Here is a 15,398-nt window from a genome sequence, read left to right as displayed (position 1 = left end):
TTATCTTACAGATTATAGGATAACTGATTCTGATATTACTAGATATTACTCCAAAATAGTTTAGCCTTCAGCCAGGTTCATCTAAGCTAGTGTGTATTTTGTATTGATTCTCTTGCTACAGTATAGTCTGTGACATTTACATCAATTTATGAAGTGGACTAGAATATTGGAATTTGCACCGCAGCCACCGCCAGCAGATGTGACATAATGATGTCATAGAATAGGGCGCGGCAGCAGCAAGCTGGGCATGCTGGGTACTCCACAAGCCAGAAATAAGTGCCACTGGGGCAGCAATAGTGCTGCTGCCCTCTGCCGTACCCCATAGCTGTTTCATTGCCATTTCAGAAGACATTTGTTTTCAACAATCTTGCATCATGCTTTATTTTGTATTACTACATTACATAACAGCAGAAATTTGCTAAAAAAAAAAATAGGAAAAGATATGTGTACAATTTTTTTACATATATAATTACTTAAATTATGTCCTCAATAAATATGCAATTATATTATCAAGATTTTTCAAAACAGTGCTTTCCTTAGAGGGATTTACCCAACATTTATGTAATGGACTAAGAAAAGAAAGACCATACGTAAGGAATGTCGCACGGGGAGATTTTGTTCCAAGAAAAAGACAGTTGGGATTTTTGTTATACAAAAAAAACAAAAACACATGTAGAGGCCTATCTAATAAAGGGAAAAGAGCACAAAATTCAGCCAAAAAGAACCATCTAGGAATTCTTCCTATTTATACCCCTTTCACACCGCCTGAGGCGGGTCATACCCGGTCGCCTGACACGGGAGCTCCCAGCGCCGCCCGTGCATACACAGTGAATAGGAAACAGGTCGCATTGACCTGACTCTCGTTCACAACACACAGCGAGCCAGGTTGAACACGAGTTCAACCCTGTTCGCTACCAGGGTTGAAATACCGGGTATTTTTCCCCTGGCACCTTTCAGACTACACATGAAAACGGGTTATGCGCACTCATGTGCCGATAACCTGTGTTCATAGCTGCCGGTCTGAAAGGGGTATTACTGTTCCTCACTCGGACCCCCAGGTGCAGAGCCCCTGTGTAACCTGGGAGCTTTGACTGCTACTGGCCAATATTACCATGGAGCTGAGCATCTCTCAGCTGCCCTGGCTTTGTTTTCCCCGAAAAATATTTTCTACTGCCGCTACAAGTGAGGATAGAAAATAGGACTTTCCGGAACTGTCTGATAAATAGACCTCAATTACTGATTTTTCAGGAAATAAAGCATTATGTTAGAGATCAGCAAGCATAATGTGCCAAAAGATACAGCAGCTTCCAATTGATGACCAAGAATTTACATAGGTAAAGTATCATAAAACAGAGAATTAATAATTACTATGGTTGGCACAATTACTGGCTTTGCTGCATCAGGGCCGTCTTAACAGCAGTTTAGGCCCCTGTGCACAGGAATGCACTGGGGCCCCTACCCATCCTCCAGCGATAGGGGGTGGAGGGTGCTATCAGCGGCAGCTCTGATGTCCCGCGGGCGGTAGGGGGTGTTCTATCTTCCGCTCAGCATGTACGACCTGGAGCAGTAATTTCTGCTAATTAACTCCTTTACTGCATAGGTGGTGGGAGATAGGGCAGGATGGAGAACACTAAACTGTAGAAGGGGGCATTGTGCTGAATGAAGGGGCCCTGGTACATGAATTCCAGAATGGTAGGGGATGTTTAATACGAAACCAAGACAAAAGTTATATTCCAAAACCGCGCTAATTACAGTAGCCGCCTATGAACTTTCAGAAAATCCTCCACCAAGATTTTAGGAACACAAATTTTTCACACCGAGTAGAAAGGACATGTGGCGCTACCATAGATTTTAACACCTCATAAACAATAATAAGGTCCCAAATATTCTCAAATAATATACTTAATATAAATGCATCCTTTTGAGATGGAGATCTATAAATGATGTTTAATACGCATGGAAGGGGTGGATAGTGGACTGGATTTAATATTCATCATTCTCTGGTGGGAGGGCAACTTGCTTGATTGCAGATCTCTCAAGTTCCTGGAAATAGATTTCTTAGCTTTGAATGGGATAAAAAAAAAATAGAGAGTCCCACCTTTCAGGAGGTACTGGGGACTTGTAGAGCAGAGTTCAGGAGCCAGAGCAATCCACCGATGATAATATAAAACTGCATATTAGGCGTGTGGAGCTGGAGTAGGGACCAGCTGCTGGAAGGCTGATATCTCTGGTTCTAAGCATAATACAGACAAGCTGCCAGTGTCCATCGAAAGGGGAGAGTCCCAGGTTTTGGAGTATACCCTCAGAAAAACTCTAAGTCAGAAAGAACCCGAGATATCTTGCTGGGAAGAGCAATTAACAGGCTTGGATGGGGATCACTGCTTTGACATCGGAAATCTCTGATTCTCCTGGACCGATTTTCAAAAATCTGGTACCATTGGAAAGAGGGGACCCTCAGCTATAAGCCTAGTGCTCTTGTACTCATGGGGCCCATGGGCAAGTGCCCATTGAGCCCATACGAAAAGACGGCCCTGTGCTGCATGACAGCACTGGTATTATGCGTTCTATTCATATAGTGCACTGGAGCTTGTAAATTCTCCGTACATGGAGTTTGTGAGTTTCCTCCAACCGCCCAATCACTTGCAGCTAGTTCAATCCGCCTGTACCAAAATTAACCCCAGTGAGTTTGTATGGTAGAGAATTTACAGTGTAGGCTCAAATGGGGCAGGGACTGATGGAACAGTATAAAGACTTATAAAGTGTTGCATAATATGTTGTTACTATATAAACAAGGAGTAATAATTAATGAAATTAAAATAGATTTAAGACAACAATTCACTAGTATGACTTCTTCACTATAATAGTCTACAGAACTAGTCTTTGTGTGCGTATCACATCTCTCATTACTGGTTTTAATTACAGCAATGAAACAGAATAATGATCCTGAATGTCTGGCTGACAATAAAGCATTACGTCTCCCCGCGTGTCAACGTGAAGACTTTTATTTGATGTCACAGAAGATGGATGGATTCTGCATTTTGCTCTGACATCACAGTACTTTCTTTGGATCATTTGGCTTTCTCACTTGTCACATTTCAGTCAGCAGGTTTTATCATTTGGATGGTTTCATAAAAATCAATGTTTCTCTTTCCTTTTCTGGAAGTCCTATCTCTGGAGGTCCCGCTGGTATAGCCCTGTCAGCCAGTGGAATATTATCAATTTGTTAGCCCGGGGCAAGGCCTACGTAGAGCTGGCTTGAAACGAAGGAAGGCAGCTGCAACGCACTTGTTTTCCTTACTGCCTGTGAGATAAAGCCCCAGAATTGCTACTTACCATCTTGTTATACTGTTTCCAAAAACATGCTAAAAAACAGCTGCACATTCTTGTCTTTTACCTCATCTAAATAAAGCATTGTTTGTTGAAACCTTAGGCAATAACACAGTTTATCCTCCCATGTATGCTTTTATGATGGTACAAAATAATTTATGGTTACAATAAGTAGTTTTTATTTGTATCCATTGTCCCTGGCATTTAAGATATTATTTCAGAACTGTTTTATATATATTTGGCAATGCTCCTCTCCCTTTTACAACAACAAAGTTATAGTGCTCCTATTATTACCGATAGTGCAATACTAACTGCTAGTGTCATATTTTGTTTAGTATCACAATGATACTTCTGTATATGCTGGCAAGTTTTAACATTATTGATCTATCTGGCAAGTTCCAGCAATGCACTCCTCATTGGCGGTGGCTTCTGACCAGCTCCCAGCAGATGCCAGCAATGGGTTGTTCACTAATGCGCATCAGCGATGGCCATCTGCACATTGCACCTCCACCTGGCAGGGACTCACCAAAATCAGGAAGGCTTTGCTAAAAGTTTTTGTACCTTACCAATAAAAACATCTATAGATCACATCAGCCGCCATAAGTCACACACAGCAGTAAGTTAAGCTAACTACTCTTGATTAAATATAGACTGGAGCACATAACCCCTTCAGCGAGTGCTTCTTAAATGAAGCCCATGGTATCTTAACATATACCAGGACTATTTTAGCACCTTGCGGCCCCCTACAACTTGGATTCTAATTTGTCCCACCTATCTCCCATCAACAGCCCTTGCTGGAGCTGTATGCCAGGTCCTATGCCCGTCACTACAAAGCTCCATGACGCCATTTCCCAACACATCCAAAACACCATGGGGCTGATGGATACACTCTGGGGCTGATGAATACACCATGGGGCTGATGAATACACTATTGGGCTGATGAATACGCAATGGGGCTGATGGATACACTATGGGACTATACCACAGGGCTAATGGATACACCAGAGGGTTGATGTGAATACACACTATGGGGCTGATGAATACACACTATGGGGCTGATGAATACACCATGGGGCTGATGAATACACCATGGGGCTGATGAATACACCATGGGGCTGATGAATACACCATGGGACTATATCACAGGGCTAATGAATACACCATGGGCTGATGAATACACACTATGGAGCTGATGAATACACCATGGGGCTGATGAATACACCATGGGGCTGATGAATACACCATGGGGCTGATGCAGAGAACATTCTATATTTATACAGAGACATATGCATTGTGCAAATGTCAAACCTTACCACTGAAAAGACAGGACTGAGGACAGAAATGGGGATGGAAACGGCATCTTCATGTAGGCAAAGTTCATTGGGCGCATGTTGAAGCCTATGCAGTGCATGCAGACTTGCAGTTACTCACACATGCACCAGCAATGCTCAATTAGAGCCTCTCTAGAATGCAAGCAGGGCTCGTTCTCCTTCTGTGATCTCTGCATATTTATGTAATATATAGATTATAATTATGTAATTATGAATATTTGTAAAGCTGTGAACGTGCCTATAAGTGCCCTGTCTAATTACCCAATTTTCTATGTTTTCTGTATGTTTGAGCCACTATGCACAGCACTAAGGAACCCTTGAGGCACCATACAAGGCAGGTGTACAGATGTGTCCTCATACAACTAGTCTCAAATGTCATGTGACGTGATACACCTGGCGTGAGTGAGTTGTCAGGTTTTGTGCGACTTTGCTAGCGACTAGCGTCTTTTTACCCTAAAGCGCATCTTAGTCGCAATGTGATGCAACTAGCACACACCAGGAGACTGTGCTGATTAATTTGATATGTGACCCTTGTATATCTGTGTGCGACTAAGTCTGTATACAGTACAGGCCACAACAGAGCTTGGCATGGAAAAAAGCAGTAGCCGCGCCCTAGTAGGACTTCGTTAACCGATTCATACTCAGTCACACACAGATACAGAAGTGTTGCATATCAGATAAATCAACACAGTCTCCTGGTGCATCCTAGTCCCATTACATTGCTTTTAAGATGCAGTGTCAGGAAAAAAAAATGCAAAAAAGATGGCAACACTAACAGAGTCACATGGGACCTGGAGTGCTGGGAGGGTCTGATTGGTGCAACTATAGCAATAATGCATGAGGATACTTCTGTGCACAATGATGATGATGATGATAACTATGCAAAGCAAAATCCCTTTCAGTGTTAATTACTCTCAATTTGCAACCAACTCTTCATCCATCCCCAGATGTATAAAATAAATCAATGTGTTAAAATAGTTCTAAAAACTACCATGGATATGTTTATGTATAAGACGTGAAATAGAGTTGAGATTATGAAGCAGGGGCAGCTCGGCCTGCATATCTGCCTTACTATGGGTCCTTTCCATAAAACGAGGCCTGCACGGCCATAAAAAAGTGTAATAATCTTGAAGAGGACACACCTTTCCAGCCACAATACTTGTGAGTAGGTAGAAATAGCATGCAGCACATGTTTTCACATAGTTATTCTGATACAGAACATATTTAATAGATTGGATGTAGGTAATTGACACATTGTTTAAACATATCTGACAGTAGCCCACATTTGCAAATGTATTTAATGCCTCCATGGTAACTATAGTTTTGAGAATGAGCTTTCTGACTTCTACTGATCTTGAGACTAATGATGGCAGACTAATTAGTTTCAAGATAGGAACAAGCTACTAGATAAGGTGAAAATGAAATGACACTAAAACAGGAACATTCTAATTTTGTACAAATAAATAAGCAAGATGCCTTCTACAAGAGATAAAATATCTGCCTGAGGAAGCACATTATTAATGGTGCCCATCATGCTTCAAGTATAATGGTAATTAATATGTTACAGTGCTAACTAACCATTCTGCAGTTTGTATGCACCAAAAACAGCCACTGCTTCTAGGATTAGATACTGAGAAATGATGGCTTTATAAGCTCCCACGGTCCATTGAACTTACTTCATGTGCACACTTTCATGTCAATGATTCTAGTGAAGAATAATTGCTGTACAAATCTCACCCTTATTTTAGCGTATGTTTTCTTAACATGTACACCTAATTCTACTCGTATACTGTAGGTGATTCTGGAAGCTGAACCCAGTAGCGTCACTATGGATGGTGTCCCCTCTAAAATGGTGATGCCACTGGCTGATCCTCATTTATCTTCATATTGTAATTTTTTAAGATTAGTCCTGACATAACGCTTCTTCAAAACCCCTAAAATGAAATATCAGCAATAGACATCAGTGGAATAGCCCATATAGTCTCTATGAAGAGCATATTATTTTTAAAAGCTGTAAAACAATTAGTCAATTAAATAAGCAATTAGGCAAAACTTAGTGAGTCTGTAAGCTACTTCTATACACAGATATATATATATAGTGTGGTAGCTACATGCTCTTGGACGCTGGCAATCGTCTTTATCCAGTTTAGACACACAGTGGCACTAGCATAGCCTGCTTAGTAGATATCGGACACTTAATAATTCTGAATTCTGCAGAGAAGGTCTGTCAAGTCTGATAAACAGGACATCCTGTGCTTTCGCGGCCACAGAGAGGAGGGACAAGACAAAGCCCACACAACATATTTAGGTTGCAGCATGTCTCTCAGAAACCCTGGTGTGATCACTACTGCTGCGATTCTTGTTGCTACCTAATAGAGTCATACAGTACATACAGCACATACAGCACATTTACTTAAGTATCTCAGATGTATATACTCTGGTCCTCTGGGCAACCTACATAAAGTCCTTAATAGTGCTGTGAAAGCTGTGATCCCTGTACATTGGCAGTCTTCTTTCTCCAACACACACTCAAAGACTGGTTCGCCAGAATAGATAAATACATGTCTATGGAGGACTTCTGTATGGAGGCAGAGAGGAAGCAGGAGTTCTCTTTCCATTTGGTACCCATGGATGGAATTCAAAACCTCAAGGTTTTCCTCTACAAATGCTGGTTGAGCCTTGGTATCTCCCTCCGTTAGGGCGAGTTTAGTTGCTTCTGGAGCTATCTGCCCTCCTCTTTCTAAATATTAGAATTGCTAGGCAGACAACTCCCTCCTTTCCTCACCTTTTCTCCCCTCCCCCTCCATTTGTGTGTTGTCCTATGCATTACTGGAGTTCCAATTGTTCCCATTGCTTAGTTTGTACTGGATTTTTCAGAATTTTGTTGTTTTATTACGATTGTGTATCTGAAATTTGCTTATGTTGTATGTGGCCTTTATTTCATATTTAGATGTACTGTATTTGGCGTATTCTGTATCCAACTTTGAAAACAATAAACATATATTGCAAAAAAAATAAAATAATCTGGTATAAAACTGTAAAGTGATTCTACCATAAATCAAAATTATAAAGGTTATTTCTATTCTCTGTCATTTTCTGTATTTTCCACAACATAAGATACGTTCTACCAGGGCCGAAACTAGGATTTTTGTCACCCGGGGCAAGGTAGTCATTTGACACCCCCCCACCCCCCCCAAAAAAAAAAAAAAGATTTTTTTTTTACAATAAATAAATAAAAAAATAAACATTTTAAAATAAATGAATAAAAATATTATATATATATATATATATATATATATATATATATCTCTTTCAGAACTTTTTTACCTGAAAAATTGCTTTTTCTAACATAAATTTCATATCCAGGAAAAAGTGTCCCCATTTTACACAGTACGACAGGCAAGTGTCCCCATTTTACACATTGCGGCAGACAGGTGACCCCATTTTACACATTGCGGCAGACAGGTGTCCCCATTTTACACATTGCGGCAGGAAAAAGTGTCCCCATTTTACACATTGCGGCAGGCACGTGTCCCCATTTTACACAGTACGCTGGCAAGTGTCCCCATTTTACACATTGCGGCAGACACGTGTCCCCATTTTACACAGTACGACAGGCAAGTGGTCCCATTTTACACATTGCGGCAGGAAAAAGTGTCCCCATTTTACACATTGCGGCAGACAGGTCCCCATTTTACACATTCCGGCAGGTGGTGGGGAGAGGGAGGGAGAGAGAGAGAGAGGGAGGGAGAGGGGCTGACTTACATTTGAAGCGGTTCTCGCCGCTCTTCAGCCGCCTCTCCCTCCTCGTCTGCGCGGCTCCCCCTTCTCCCTCCTCCCGAGTGCCCAGCTCGGGGGGGGCGGGGTTTCAAAGTACAAAGAATAGGGAGAGGGTGTTAGGGGGTCTCGGCGCCCCCTCCAATCCGGCGCCCAGGTCGCCTGCCCCCCTAGCCCCCCCCTAGTTTCGGCCCTGGTTCTACCACCCTGACATTTGCTTACATTATTTACCTCTAGCTGGACCTTAGTCTCGAAAGGTGGGGCAGGTATGTCACACGTTGCACTTATCACTCTTTCCTGTGTTGCAGAATGACCACTAGGTTTTATCTAGCAATTAGTGGAATCACTGAAATCCTGTGTTGTGTTAATAGTGTGTGACATTGGAGAAGTCTGTAAGCTCTGCTGAATGCTATTTAAGAAATCTGATGATTATTCACACAATATAGTGTTAATTACCACTCAAAAAGATTATATTATAATTATTAATATTATAAGTAAATAATATGACTGTATTGCTAATGCATAACTGTGCAGTGGTGATAATACTCTAATACGGTGCACTTCTTTAGTTGAGAGGTTGTCGAGGTATTTGACATGAAATATGTCTTAATGAACTGTAAATATTAAATTGTGTGAGCTATATATTAACACTAGCTGGAAGGTCAATTTTGAACCGCAATTTCTCTTTGTCAGAGGTTGTGAAGTGCTAATTTACATTTTTTGCCTATGTAATGAGTTAATGAATGTGATAGTAGTGGATATCACCGTTTAACCTTAGCAACGAGTTTGGAGACTAATATGAAGAAGTTGTTCTGTTACCAGTGCTAACTAGATGTAAATGACCACGGTTCCCCCCACTACTTTACGGAACTTAAGCCTTGACAGTTGTTTGTTAGCTTCTGGGACACCAAATGATTATTTAATTCAAGTTTCTAATGCAATTTGTCTTAGTTGTCTTATCGGAAAACACATCTATACCATACAGATTACTTTTATAGTTCGAGGAGAAGGATGTTTGAAAGTGTAGATTATTATATGAGTTTAAAATGTTTTAAACACAAACCACATTATGAATGGGTATGGGTCGTTGGGTCGACTCAACTTAGGTCGACAGTCATTAGGTCGACCACTGAAGGTCAACATGGGCATTAGGTCGACATGGGAATTAGGTCGAAATGTACTAGGTCGACAGGTGAAAAGGTCGGCATGAGTTTTTGGACTGTTTTTGGTGTAGTTTTCTTCGTAAAGTGACGGGGAACCCCAATTAGTACACCGTGTCCCCTCGCATGGCTCGTAGTCCACGTGGATCGTCAAGTATAGAAAAAAAATGTGAAAAACTCATGTCGACCTTTTGACCTAGTACATGTCGACCTAATGACCATGTAGACCCATTGACCATGTCGACCTAATGCATGTCGACCTTCAGTGGTCGACCTAATGACTGTCGACCTAAGCTGTGTCAACCTAACGACCATATCCCTTATGAATTAATCTGCGGTTTGCATAGAATTGGATCCAATGTATAATTATTTTAAAACATACAAACCCCATACAGGTTAGATCTACATGCAGTTTATAGAAACCGCTGGTCTGCAAATCAAACATCATGCAAAAACAGTCTAGGAGTGTATCTAGTTTTGACATACACATGTCTTTAACCAATATATACCTTTTAGCAAACTATCCTGGTATACGTTATGTTGATGATGATAACGATCACATCTGTGCTCTGAATTCATCTGTACACTACATTTAAAGTCATGTGTGTTGTATGATTTACAGGATGTCCACGAGTTACTTTGCAGCTTTGAGGCCACATTTCAGAGATCAAATGAAGGCCAGACACCATTTCACAAGCATAATACTTAAACTCTATACATTCTCAGTGGGATGCATGTCTAAAAAAATGTGTATTTCATTGTACAGTTTTGAAAACCACCACCTATTACATTACACAGTTTGTATGGATCTCAGGTCACAAAATTGGCATTGCAGATCTGCCAGCTTGGCTAGGTGAGCATTTCCTAATTTGATAAATAGCATGGTTTGAAACACGAAAAGACAGATTTTAGAAGCCATTTGGAAAAAATCGCACTTTGATCCACCCCAACACCACTTTCCCAAAAGGCTGAAAAGCTGATTTCCAATTATGCGAAGCTGAAATATAACGAACAGCTATGCCTTTACCTTCCACCATAGAAAGCTTTCTCAGATGGAGAACAGCCTACCACAAATTGCATTCTGAGCCCCTCTGGCTTCAGTGGGGTTAATGATAGGTGAGACATAAAAACATTTTTCTATGCAGCTGTGCTTTCTATTTCATAAAGAATAAATGTGTAAAAGTCTGATTACTAGCCACTTCCATGCAATTATTCCTTCATTAGGAATAAAAACACATGCTTTTTCAACGCGTGATGATTAACAGGCAGAGCTAATTCATATAAAATACACTTAGAGAGAAATCAGTCACCTCTAACTGTGCATACTCATTTATTATACTAGTTCTTAGATGGCGCCGTAGGTAGAATATTACCTACAGTACAGTAGTGCAGTGCTGGATGTGTGATATAAAATACAATGGGTCACATGAATCAGTCAATATGTGGATTTGTCCGTGGAGATGAAGACATGTTAGGAAAATGGAAAAGTACATTTATATAGTAGTAATAGGGGCTATTTATCAAAACTTGGAGAGAGATACTGTACCAACTAATCAGCTCCTAATTTACATTTTCCAAACGCAACCTTTAAAATGGCAGAAGCCAACTGTTTGGTGCTTTACCTCTCTCTACTTTATCTCTCACCGAACTTTGATTAAATTCCCCCCCACCCCCTAAAAAAAAAATTTCTTTCAGTTCTAAAACTCCTTCATATGTTAAAAACTGAGCATTCATTTTGCAAGTGCCCAAAAAATGTCAGATGTGCGCTTTACAGCCTTTACTTTACCAACCCTGTTTATCATGTTAAGAAATGAAATATTCTAATCTGAGCTACGATTTTGTAGGTTGAAGCCTGTTGACCCTCTATAAAGTGATCAGTGTTGATTTTTTAAAAAGTCATGGGGTTTAGCTCACAACTCATGCACATTCTCAGACCAGGGGGAAATACAGCTAATTTCTCAGTGACTTGTGCACATGCAAGCCACTGTAAGGTGCGCTTACAGCACCACAACCTGCCATACTTTGACATGCCAATGGATCAGTGGTGGGCTGACAGGGCACTCGCCAGGAGTGCTGTGGCCTGGGAATGGGGGGGTCCCAGTTGCAGTCACCCCACTACTCTGCCCCTACATATCCCACGCTCGGCTGGGAGAAGCCTCCGCCTGTAGCACACTGGCAGTAACAGGGTCTCCTGTGCGGCCATGTGCGATGGGCCTGAACTGTGTGACTGACCGTCCCTTCACCTAGACTGAGATGCGGCTACACCGAGAGATTTGCTAGTGATAGTGTCACGCCGCACATACTGTGTGTGTCTATGCCCGGCACGTCACCAAAGAAGTGACGTAGAGAAGCAGGTAGCTAGGCAGTAAGCAATCAGCTGGGAGAGCAGGAGGATGCCAAATCACCAGAGTCTACTGCGCATGTGCCGGACTCTAGAAACATAGCACCCTCCATGCTTCCGATGATTAATCTCTACTGCACATGTGATAATCACTAGGAAAATGGCTGTCACTCCACCTGCTTTCTGCTGCAACTGCAGCGCCAATACGGGACTCTGGGCAGGTAAATAATTAAATATGGGTACAGTGTGTGCCCCCCTAGATGGCACACACTACATACATTACAGATATTTAAATGGTGACTCTCTATTTTGACTGTCACCTGCATGCCCTGGTTTTCCTTATGGATGTGGACCATTCTTATTAATACTAAACCTGGGTACACACCTATACAAATGTCGGACCATTATCCTGTTATTGGGTTGATTGTATATGTGTGTACTCTATAATGTTGCAGGAGTGTACTTCGATAAATGGCTTATAATGCTCCTGCAACGGTCTGGCTCGGGAGATCACATCTTATGTGCTGCACAAGCGACCTCCCAATCCCCATAGTGGAACCACTACCCCCTGCCCCCCTCCACTGCTGCCCGGCTGATCAGGAGTGTTTTACCCAATTCAGCTGGGATAGAACAAGTGTGTACCCAGCTTAAGTTAGTGCTGAATTTGCCTCACCGTCGCAGAGCAGGCCTGACATTTTCATTAACACTGAACTCTCCGGACTCCAGGCCAGTTGGGAAAAGTGTCACATGCACCTGCTGCCGGACTGGTACTCTAATGTCTGTCATGCCTGTTTTCTAAAATTAGCCCAAAAATTGTTTTCCAGCTAGAATCAAGGCCACCATATGTTCTATATATTGTTCTATTGTTATTGAAAGGTATAAACAAGAAACAGAAATGTCACATCACCACAGTATAATAAAAAAGACAGTAAATGGCACCTACTGTTACGTTCACTGTACTTGGTACTCCTGGAACTGGGCGGATGAGCCCCAAGTACAGGAACGTAAAGCTGCAACAGATACGGAGCTCAGCAGCAACCCCTAAGGAAACCTGACTCCATTGTCTCACCCTCGTTGCCAGCCCACGCCTGCGTGACTATGGTCTCTTGGGCCCACGGCAGCCGCGTTTGAAGGGCGGATTAGGTCTGCCCAACTCCGATGCCCCCAGGTCTTAATGTGAGACAAGGCGTGAACCGAGACGGGGTGATGACAAGGGGAACCTCTAACTAAAGACAGAAATACAGAGTTAGGGGCGCTACAGAACTTAAATAAAGTATGTGCGGCACAGCCGCCAGGATAAACAACAACAAAGGAAAATGCTGTCCACACGCCAACACAATACTGTTGTGTACCAGTGGTGACAGCATATGCAGAACCCTCTGCAAAAACACCAGTAACTAGAAACTAAAGAATACAGCGGCCTTGGCCGACGGACGCGGCAAAGCCGCTACTCACGGAACCGGTACAAATACTGGCAAACAGACAGGAACCCCCAATGTAGCCGACACAGGCTCACAGGACCAGAGGACAGGCAGAGTTCCAACGACTGAGCAGTGGACACCAAGGAACAGGATACCGAATCAGGATCAGGAATAGACAAAGCCACTGGACTCCAGGGCAGGAACGCTTCAAGGCAAGAAGCTGGATCAGACACTGGATCAGACACTGGATCAAGGCTGGAAGCAGCTAGACAGAAACTGCTAGACAGGAGTTCAGGAACGGGACAGGAACTAGCTCAGAACTATCACCGGCGTCTGTGTATTGCACTGAGCCAGAATATAACAGGGAGCCCTAATTAATCATGTCGTGCAGCTGCCCTGTTGCACGACTCCAAACTGACAAGATGCAATTAACAGACAGGTGAGGCCAAACACATGGAAACAGGCTGCAATTACACAGACTCACCACCGGCAGCAAACGAGAGTCTTCTAAACCAGAGCGAAGGGAAATCCTGGCCTGCAAAAGAACGATAACATAAAATACATAAACGGAAAACAGGAATGAACCACTACCTGTGGTTCATAACACCTACAATATATAAAAAATATAAATAACACAGCAAGGAACAGTGATATCAGTTTCACAGATAAGATGGACATCAAAAATTAGATTTCATTATAATAGAAGTAAAAACCCAATCAGCTGTCACAACTACAAGTCTAGCAGCAACCCTAGGTCATTACATAGGTGGGGTCATCATCAGACAACCGTATGTCCTGGGGAAGGGTAAAGATAACAAAATAGAACAAAAAAATTCACTCTGGCCTCAATATATACTGAAAATTATCCATTTGGTAAAGTTAGGCTAAACGAGGTAACAACATGGACATGGAAGGGGTATCCGGATGATCTTCACTGTCTAGATAGACAGTCGATATGTCGACACCATATGGTCAACATGGATTAGGTCAACAAGGTCAACAGGTAAAAGGTAGACAGTGCTTAAGGTCGACAAGTACAAAGGGTCGACAGGTTCAAACTGTCATCACGATAGTAGTTGACACACATATGGTCGACAAGTTTTTTTTGGGGGGGTTCACGATTGGGAATAGTAACCCGTGGTGAGCGCAGTAGTAGTAGAGCGAAGACTGAAGCGTGGCGAGCGAAACAAACGTTTGCAATAATTGAAACTGAAAAAAACTTGTGTTGACCTTTTCTGCGTCGACCATTGTAATGTTTACCTTTTGACCCTGTTGACCTTTTGTAACTGCGGACCTTTTCTACTGTGTACCTTATTCATGTCGACCTTCTGACCATGTTGACCTAATGCATGTCAACTGTCAAAGTTGAAAAATATTGCAGTACACACATCACGTACAAACCACACACAGATGGCCTCTGCGCGTGTACTTGTTCTGCCGTGCGTGCACATATCCGCAATTTGCGTATGGTCGCTCCCGCGGTCGTGCGCATCAGCGCGTGGTATGGGTATTTACGGTAGAGTTTGTGAACGCATGGAGAGCTATCAAAACACATTACATATTTAATCCAAATAGTGCACAATGTACACATAGTCCCCCTGCACCACATATGAAATAAACAACAGTTTAAATGGTTTCAGAACAAAGGGATTCGCCTTTACAGAATAGGAGGGGACAGAACAAGGTCATAAGGTGGTGTCCAGCTGTAGGGTATTTTAAGGGTAACATTCCGGTGTTGGTTTGAGGAAGATCGCATGTTCCTGCGGATAGTTATGTGCAGAAGCAGAATATAGATATAAACTGTATTTACTGTACATTATGTATGCGTCGGGAATCCAGAGGAGACCACCCACAAGAGCAGTTGGGAAAGACATCGCCCACCTATTCAAACCGACCTATGACCTCTCCTGTACTGTAAAAGTGCATTCCTGTGTCCAAAGGGATTACAGTATCTATTGTATTACTTTTGGAAGAAGTGTATAAAGAGAGCCTGCTTCTGGCCTGGTAAATCACAAGACTCACAAAGTTATCTATTTGATGA

At 42.2% G+C, this 15,398-nt stretch overlaps 1 protein-coding gene across 3 annotated transcripts in view; it reads right to left on the bottom strand.

Annotated features, from left to right (window-relative positions):
* NEXMIF (neurite extension and migration factor) overlaps nucleotides 1-15,398 on the bottom strand; it is a 731,538-nt gene that overhangs the window by 429,701 nt on the left and 286,439 nt on the right. The window contains exon 2 of one of the 3 annotated variants that reach the window (XM_063937180.1): nucleotides 13,842-13,892. The exons of the other annotated variants lie outside the window; for them this stretch is intronic. The gene's annotated coding sequence lies outside the window, so the exon portion shown is untranslated. The remainder of the gene's footprint in view (nucleotides 1-13,841; nucleotides 13,893-15,398) is intronic. 3 annotated transcript variants of the gene reach the window in all.

Source organism: Pseudophryne corroboree, chromosome 8 (assembly GCF_028390025.1).
Source record: "Pseudophryne corroboree isolate aPseCor3 chromosome 8, aPseCor3.hap2, whole genome shotgun sequence".
Classification (NCBI taxonomy): domain Eukaryota; kingdom Metazoa; phylum Chordata; class Amphibia; order Anura; family Myobatrachidae; genus Pseudophryne; species Pseudophryne corroboree.
The sequence above is the reverse complement of the archived record's forward strand: the minus strand, read 5'-3'. Positions and strand labels throughout refer to the sequence as shown.